This window comes from Falco peregrinus, chromosome 4, assembly GCF_023634155.1.
Source record: "Falco peregrinus isolate bFalPer1 chromosome 4, bFalPer1.pri, whole genome shotgun sequence".
Taxonomy (NCBI): domain Eukaryota; kingdom Metazoa; phylum Chordata; class Aves; order Falconiformes; family Falconidae; genus Falco; species Falco peregrinus.
The window spans coordinates 58,648,449-58,657,420 of NC_073724.1; positions in this window are offsets into that span (position 1 = coordinate 58,648,449).

Genomic DNA, 8,972 nt, shown 5'->3' on the forward strand with positions numbered 1-8,972 from the left:
GAGGACTCTTATTCACAGTTGTATGAGTGGTCAACACACTGGGTACATTTGATAAAACCATCAACCTGGATCAGTCCCCATTCACAGGGGAAACCACTGTCTCCCCATGGCACAGCAAGCGTTGCCATCTGTCACCCTTGCTGGTTTTTGGGCACAGGGGTTGCACTCGCTGGTACTGACAGCAGGGAATGGTCAGGGGAGGGTTTCGGAAACTTGCTCCCTTTGGCACCTGGCCAGAGCCCCAGCCTGGCAGGCAGCAGGGCTCAGCGTAACGTCTATCAGCTTGATCAGGCTTTCAAGTGCTCTCTGGACTATTTTTGCAGCAGACCACGTGAGCTGGTGGAGCTTTTATTTTTAGTCCTACAGTATGATTTGTTGACTATGCCTGTTTCCTATGCAGTAGGTACTGAAGTGCCAAGGCGCTAGAAGCCTTCTAATGATCCATCAATAAATGTTACAGTCAATATATGTCACCATCTGCCTTACAGTTAGCATCTGCACCCTTCCAGCCCTTATTTATAGCATGTCCATTTAGGTTATATACCTTTGTATCATCACTGGTTCAATTCAGGTTTACTTCTGACACTCTCAGTCAGCAGTAAGATGTTTTCCTAGTGCTCCTTTTGAACGAAACCAAATACTAAATAAACTCTTCCAGCACAAGCCCTGCTGAAGGCTCACCCAGCTTGTTGGAGCTATACCTCCCCAGACTAAAGGGTTTGCATGGATGCTGTTACTGGGTAACAGGAGGAGGGCAGAGGGCCAGCTGGGGCAGCGACTGCCTGCCCCATCAGACAGGACACACAGAGATGGCAGCCGCTGAAATCTTGTACTTCACCCCAGCATCTCTGGGCACCTCTGGCTGCTCTCTTTTTTATTGATGAAAAACTGCAGCCACCCAACAGAGACAGATTATGGTGGTGGTTGTGTGGCTCCGCCCTCTGCCTTTTTCTCTTTAAGTTCCCAGTGTTTACGAATCCCAGTCTTGTGTGGCTTTCCTTGGCTTCTATAGTCCTTTTTGCAGCAATTAACCATTTCAGTGCTCTTAGTTTTGGCCAAATAAAACTGAAAAGTATGCTCTGATAAATTAGTAGTCACTTGACAAGCACCTTACCAAACAAGATCTTCCAGAGGCCCTCAATCCTAAAGATCTTCAACTTTATAAAAGCCAGGGTGCACACACAGAGTCACACCAGAGCTGATTAGAAAGGAGAAATAACAAAGACACTGACACGCTGGAGTTCCTAGAGTTCTCAAGCTTAGGTGACATCATCATTTAGCGAACAAACCGTCTATAAGGTCTGCCCTCATATGCCATGTTCTCCTATGCCATATTCTCCTGGCATATTTCAGGTGTAGTCCACTGAAGTTATTACTCCATATAAAAGTGTCCCTTGTAAGGAGAGCATCAGGCTTTCATTACTCAGTGCCCTTGTGTTAAACCTCGTGTTTCCAACAAGGTAATGGGATATTCCTGCTTTTAAACTCAGGAATTGGACTAGAAAACATTGGGTTGAACCATGGCCTGAAGACTGTCTGAAATTTTTGTCTCCTTTTTCTTTGTTCATGTTTGCTACGTTCCCAATGAAGAGTTTCTGAATTCACGTAAAGTGTATTTTGAAGACAGCTCTGCAGCCGTTGCTGCCACATCTTTCAGCCAGTTTCCAGAAGGCATGTTCCAGATGCCTACAGGATATGGCTACAAAAAGGAAAGATGTTACATAGGTAAGATAAAATCTTTTCTTAAATTAAGCAAAGTAAGTTTTTCAGTGTTTACCTTGGCTTTTCTAGGGCACATTCAAAGCACTGCAGATCTCTGTATGTTTTTAGCATGTTAGAAGTGATGGCATGATGTGATATTTATAAATCTGTTTTACATTAATCAGTAATTGATGACGGATTGACTCTATACCTAGTTACTTTTCAATCTAGAGAGTGTTCAGTCCCATCTCTATTAATAATCTCTAATCAGTGAAACAGACCATGATAAAAGCTGTGTAAGAAAGCTTCCTTCTTTACTAATTGGACTAGACTTGGAAACCAGAGGCTTTCCTCAGAGCACTGCCTATTTTCCTCATAATTATTTGCATATTCAGTTCAACAGCAAAACAAGTCTATAATTGTTCAGCTCAGAAAGGAAAAGCTTCTTATCATGTACATCAGTCAGATGAAAACGTGCTATCACTACATCAATGCCAAATAGTACTGAATCAGTACTACCTGCGCTAATTTAGGATTAGGAAGTGTCTTAAACAATAACTTAAGAAGCAAAGGACGTTAAGGGAAGGAAATTGGCTGGAGATGTCATTTAATGTATCCTTGTTAGTACAAGGAAGAATTTTTGCACTGCTCAACATGTAAATTACATTTGCCATCTAATTGCACCAATTGAGGCAATCTGAGGTAGTTTACCATTCAGAAATGTTTTGTAACCTATTTATATTTGATGTGTAACTCACAAGAGTATTGACATAATCTTTAAATTTAATAATATGGGTGGGGTCAGATCTAAATGTGAGCCACCCACTTTGATGTCTGACATAACTAATGTACGCAGAGAAGCTCAAATGCTGCTTGGCTGTGCTGCTGTGGACTGAACATCACAGCCTAATACCACTGGGAAGAAACAGCAACACCAAAATAACTTGATCTAGTTATTTAACTTTCCAAATATATACTAGGAAATGAGACAAAGCCTGCAAAAAGGAAAAAAAAAAAAAAGAAAAAGAAGGTGGTGTGGTGGTAAAATAAAAGAAGCTTGAAATGCAGTGTAGTTCTTGCGATTCAAACCCACCTTGTTTTCTCATCATTTTGCCCCGTCCAAACTCACAGGACTGTCTGGACCAGTAATGATTACTTTAACATCATTACACTCCATATGTGTCTACTGGTCAAGTACTTCTTGAAAATAGGATTATTTAATTAGTTGATATAGAAGTTCAAAACACCGAAGTCCATGCTCAAGAAAATTCTCACAAAGTAACTAGGAGTTTTATAGGAGAAAGGGATGATGAAGAAACTCAAAGCCCACTTCTGGCTCTTTTTATATCCTAAATTTCAGTACAAAACAAAGGAAAAGTACTGTTTTGAACATAAAGTATGGAATCCCATATTATCTTTCATTCTAAAGACCTCATTGCAGCAGACAAATTTAATCTGTGGCAACTTCTGCCTGCAACTTCTGTGGATGAGAATAAACCCATCTATCAAACTTGTAGCTGAATAACATTTAAAAGGTAACACTCTGTTTTCAGGGGTGCAGTTTCCCAGGCTGAGGATTTGATCGTAGAAACCTGTGTAGAACAGGGGACAGACTTTCACAAGGACTGCTCCATCTTTGATTACAAGCTCAGACAGCTCAATCGACATGGTACAGATGAGGTTGAGCCACCAGAAAGCCAGTCTTTCACAAGTGTGCTCCCCCGTGCTGGTTTCAACTTCTTGTTCTTGACATCAAAGCTGTTCAGAAGTTAACTTCAAGCTTGGGTTGTTTTCTAAACCAGCTAGGAAAAAAATGTAATCAGCCACTGTCGTGCCTGTACGACTGCACTCCTTTTGCTCAAACCGACATAAAAATAAGTCTTTTGTACACATCTTCCATACAGATATGAAATATTTCAAGAGAAAAAGCAAGCATCCCTGTTTCCTGTCATTCACAAGGTTCTGAAATGGCAAATGAAAAGTCAAAGACACCATCCACTGCTGCCATTTCCTTAAAAGTGGAACTGGACCATTTATCAGCTCTGATAAGGGAGCACCTCTCTGAATCTGCGCTTAACATCTTTCCAGGAAAGATGCTTTTCTGCTGCTGTGGAGGACTGATCTTACACCACCATACACCATTGCACTGTCCTGCTGTACAAAGGAAGTGCAAAATGATGAAAGAAACACTAGTACAGGAAGGCTGTACGTTTTCCAGGCTCCTTACCTCATTATGTTGAAAACCAAGTTTCATTTTTCCCAAATTAAAAGTCAATGGGGAGAACTCCAAGGGGAACTTCATAGGGATTTTCCTTCCTCACTCTCTCCTCTTGATTTTAATCATGAAGAAATAATTCATGTCCAGGGAAAATTGTTCTGAACTTCTACGGATTTTGACTAAAGATGTAAATAAAGATTCGTTTTTACACAGAAGTTGCAACAAATTATTAATTTAATAAATGCGATACTGTGTTTGGACCTGAGCTAAAAATTTTGCATACATAAAACATAAGAAGTGAAAAAAAATTAAGTAATTAATTCTGCAATTACTTGAGGTCTTTATCTATGCTCTTTCAGCTAGTATCCAAGTTGCTTCAAGGGCTTAAGTCTTGAATGTATGAATTAGCTAGTTCAACACCATAATACTTGTTTAAGCATTACATGAAAACAGTCTGTAATGCATCTGACTTAAACAGCAGCTATAAAGTGATCCCACAATTTTTATTCAGTCCCTGATAAATACACTGAGATCTTCGCCTAAATAACTGTAAGAGCAGACCTTCTGCAGTAGTAATGAAACATAATTAAATATTGGGTGACAAAGTTGGATAGACTTATTGACATGGACGAAGACTTTTCTCCTCAAAAAGACACAGCAGGATTGTTTGAGGAGCCGCTACTTTTCCATGCAATAAGGAGATCCAAATCTGAGCCCAAGACACATTTATTTAAGACTCTGTTTGTACCTTTGAATTTGCAATGCACCAGACAGATTATTGGCTTTATTTCAAAATACATTTTAGGGTTGTATTTATTAAATGGTATAGGTCTATTTGAAATATACACATATATAATTTACAGCAAAATAACCTAATGAGAAAGAAATGATGGCACATCATGCCTGCAGGACTCCAAAGCTGATACAATTTAGCTTCCTCTTCCAAAACGAAAAGAAAAACTCAGAAAAACTAAGCAAACAAACTTTGAAAGAATTCCACTTATTATTGTCAAATATTGTTCTTTTACTAGGTTTGTAAACACTAGAAACTCACATAAGCAAATTTAGCTTCAACAAAGGCATTTAATTGTTTATGGTAAAATACAGCTGTATATATTTTGATCACTGTTTCAAGCCAAGAAAAGTTTTGTTTCAAGTTAAAGGACCTAAAAATAAGATGACTGTCAAGAAATACTCAATTTTAGATTGTGAACTTTGACACTGTCCTTTAGTCATAAGTCTAAGAATAAATTAAAAAAAAACCCTAAGTGCTACAACTGTATTTCCTGCAACATATGTTCATGATTGAGGTATTTCACTAGCACAGGATGTGCTCAGATGGAACGGAAACTGCCTCTCCGTAACAGCCAGTTGAGCTCCCAAAATATAGATGAGTTTGCTGACCACAGCACAACTAAGCCTCAGCTTTCTACTGAGGCAAAGAGGTATTAATACGGTCACAGCAGGAATAATACACTCACAGTTTGAATAATCAGTTAAAAGTATTGAAACATATTCAAGAAGAAAATGAGATCTGCAGACAGCTATTCTTTTAAAGGCTTTAGATGATGCAACCCTGCAAATTTTCTTCACCGGAAAAAATTCTTCTCTGAAAGGGTGGTCAAGCATTGGAACCAGCTGCCCAGGGATGTGGTGGAATCACCACCCCTGGAGGTGTTTAAAAAACATATAGTTGCAGTGCTTAGCAACATGGTTTAGTGATGGACTTGGCAGTCCTGGGTTAACAGTTGGACTTGATGATCTACATGATTCTATGATTCTGTGAAATGGACTGGTGTCCATCATGGTCATTAGTTACCATGACCTGTTTTAAGACTTGGGAAGCTTGTGGCACTGGTAGCACAAAGGAGTGGAAAAGCCTGTTTGAGAGAGGCGTTCAGATTGATGCTGAACTCTAAATAAAAGTTACACACATGGGAACTAAGCAAAATCATTACTTCTTCTGAAGAAAGCTCATATAACCAACGTGAAGCAAAAGGGAATAAAATAAGTTTTAAATCCATACAGAAACTTCCTCTCAGCTACGTTAACCCCCTGTTGCCTCGAGCACGCAGTATTAAAGAGTGTAGCCAGCCAGCCAGCCAAGGGAAGGGATTTTTCCTCTGTTGTGAGGATGTTATTCCCATTTGAGGTGCTACATCTGGAGGAGTACATCCTGTCCTGGGCACCCCGGTACTGGAGACTTGCTGACAATCTGGAGCCAGAGGGCCACGAATATGGTCCAGAGGCTGATGCACAGCGCACAAAAGGAGAGGCTGAGCATGCTGGGCTTGCTCTGCATACCTCGTGTAGAGGAGACCAGACCAGGCGCTTGTAGTTATTCAAAACCCAACTAGAGAAAATACTGCATAAGCCTTGCTTTGAGCTGGAGGCTGGGCTAGAAACCTCCAGAGGTCCCTTCTGACACAAATTATTCCACCATTCTGCTCTGGGATTATGTGAGGTGAAATGATAGATGTTCGCCTTGCAGGGAGCGCAGACGTTCCACCGTTGGAAGCTGGCCATGGGAGGAGAGCACCCTTGCATGACACGAGCTACCATCTAGGGGCAAACTAGTCAAACTCTTGGCCAGCTAGTAGCACCAGCCATCTAGCTAATTTGAAGCTAAATCTTTCTGAGGGACAAGATATATAGCCCTGCTACCTAAAGTTGTTTCCCTGGAAGGAATGGCACCTGCCAAGAATTGTCCAGTCTGACATCCCAAAACCAGAGGTAAATGCAAGGGACACCTACCTGCTTTTCAGCTGGAGAGCATTTTTATACTGGAGACCTGAAAATGGAAATCAGTATTTAAAAAAATAGTGAAATAAAGTATTTAAATGCCAATGACTTAGCAAAAATCCTTGATGTACTGACTTTAGAAAACTTGTCTTTCCAGTGTGAATAAACTAATCCAGCTAAAATATAAAAGCAAGTTTTGATGATTCACTATCAAGAAGTTACTCACTGTGAAGATTCTAACTTTAAGTACTTGAGGCAAAAATCAAAGAATGATAAGAATAACAACAGACACATGTGCTAATGAAGCTACCAACAATAGCAAGGGGAAAGTGAAAATGCAAGGCAGAACAACAGCACAGTACACAAAATACATGACCTATGTGAAAAGATGGAGCAAATCTTCAAATATGTAGAAAGGCTATTGCAAACCATCTGGAAATAGTCTTTTCCATGTCTGTGGTGCATGAAATGAGAAAGAACAGTTTTAAACTGCAGCAAGGCAAATTCAGATTGGACACTGTGAAGACAGCTTTTCTGGGGACATGTTGTAACTTTAGCATTGTTAGCAACCTCTAAGAAAACATGAGACAAATATCTGTCAGAAGGGATATATCTACACGTGTTCCTGCCTGACAACAGGAAGATGCACTAGATGAACTTTGATGTTCTTTCAAGTCCAATGAATTTGTGCAGAAGCTTCTATATATCAAGCATAGGAATACAAAAATATCACTAAGGCTAAATTACAGTCTAAAATACAATCTGAACTAGAATTACAGCTATAAATTAAAAATCAGTAATCAATGAGCTTTAAAGAAAAATAGCTAATCTTTTATTGTGATGGTATTTGCTAATGGAAATTCATAGTAATCACTTTGACATTAAAAAAAACTATATAGGAATAAGCTCAAGGCATTTTATCACTCAGTACTGAATAAGCAGATGAGACAGCAGCCAGTTATCTAATGGAGCCTCCATGACTACGACTTAAGACGTGACCTGTGTTATGGAGAATGTCAGACTAAATAATCATCGCTCTCACTTCTGGTTTTAAAATGCAGACACAAACCAGGATTTCTCTTTGGTCACCCAAGACCAGAAAGACTGAAACAATATCAGTGATTGCTTATGATTTTCTGGGATGAGAAGTTGCATTCACAAGAATAGCTCTGATTTACTCTTCAAGAATTTTCAGGGAAACAAAACAAAACAGAACAATCCTAATTTGTTGGCATGTCCTTCAAGATAAAGAAAACAGCAGCCCAAAATGAACCTCCGAGTGTTGGCAAGAGGCTCTGTGATTTCTTGAGCAGCAGCATGATGTTAGGCAACCAGCATCTTTTCTTTTCTTCTTTCTCTTCCTCTGGGCTATTTCAGGAGGTGACCTCATCCATATATCTAATAAGATCACAAAAGCTCAAAAGCATAGTATGCTGAGCTCACTGATGTTCTTAGCTCTGTCTCTTAATAATTACTTTTACAATGCCTCCCCTTATAAGTAAGACGAGTTCGATGAATGGGAGTTAACTTCATTATGTGTCTTCGCCAGAAGCAGCTTCTCCTTCCTGTCATGTTCCTGGTGGTGAAAGGTTCTCTCCAACTTTAACTGCAGAGTTCAGACCACTGTGTACATTCAACTTTTACTCAGGCAGTGTGATTTTTATCAGGCCACATAGGCTGAATTTACATATATACGTGTGTAACAGTAGCTCAAAGCGATATAGCCACTGCATGATCTTCTTAATTCTGTTGCAGTGTAATTGTCCTTCTGAATTTTAGCAACGGACAATGGCATCTGTGCAAGCAGTTAAAAATAAGTGTATTTGAAGGCTAACCTGGGTAAATAAATAGCAAGAAATCAAAAATGCCTTAAAAATATCCAAACATAACTAACAGTTAAATAAATGCATCTGTTAATTCTGTAATCATTAAATTGAGTTTAATAAAAAGAATAATATTTCTCAAGACTTACAGTCAGTGGCATTTGAACATATATTATTTAAAAAATTCCAGGTAAGAAACAAGCCCATTTCATGTTAACTTTTCCCTAGCCTTTAGCTATATATATGGCAGTACTGTTTGCACACATAAAGGCTATAGTGCAAGCAGAAGTTACTCCATGCCTTTATTTGCATTTGCACAATCAGGAACAATTTTTGAAAATATAAAAGCCATAGAGTTGTACCAAACCCACTGCAAGAAGCAAATATGAATGATGCCTTCGCTAAGAATATCCTGTCTTATGTATAGCTATTACTTTTATGTAGTTGGAAGTTAATGTGGTATATATAAACTATCTTTAGGTGTCTTA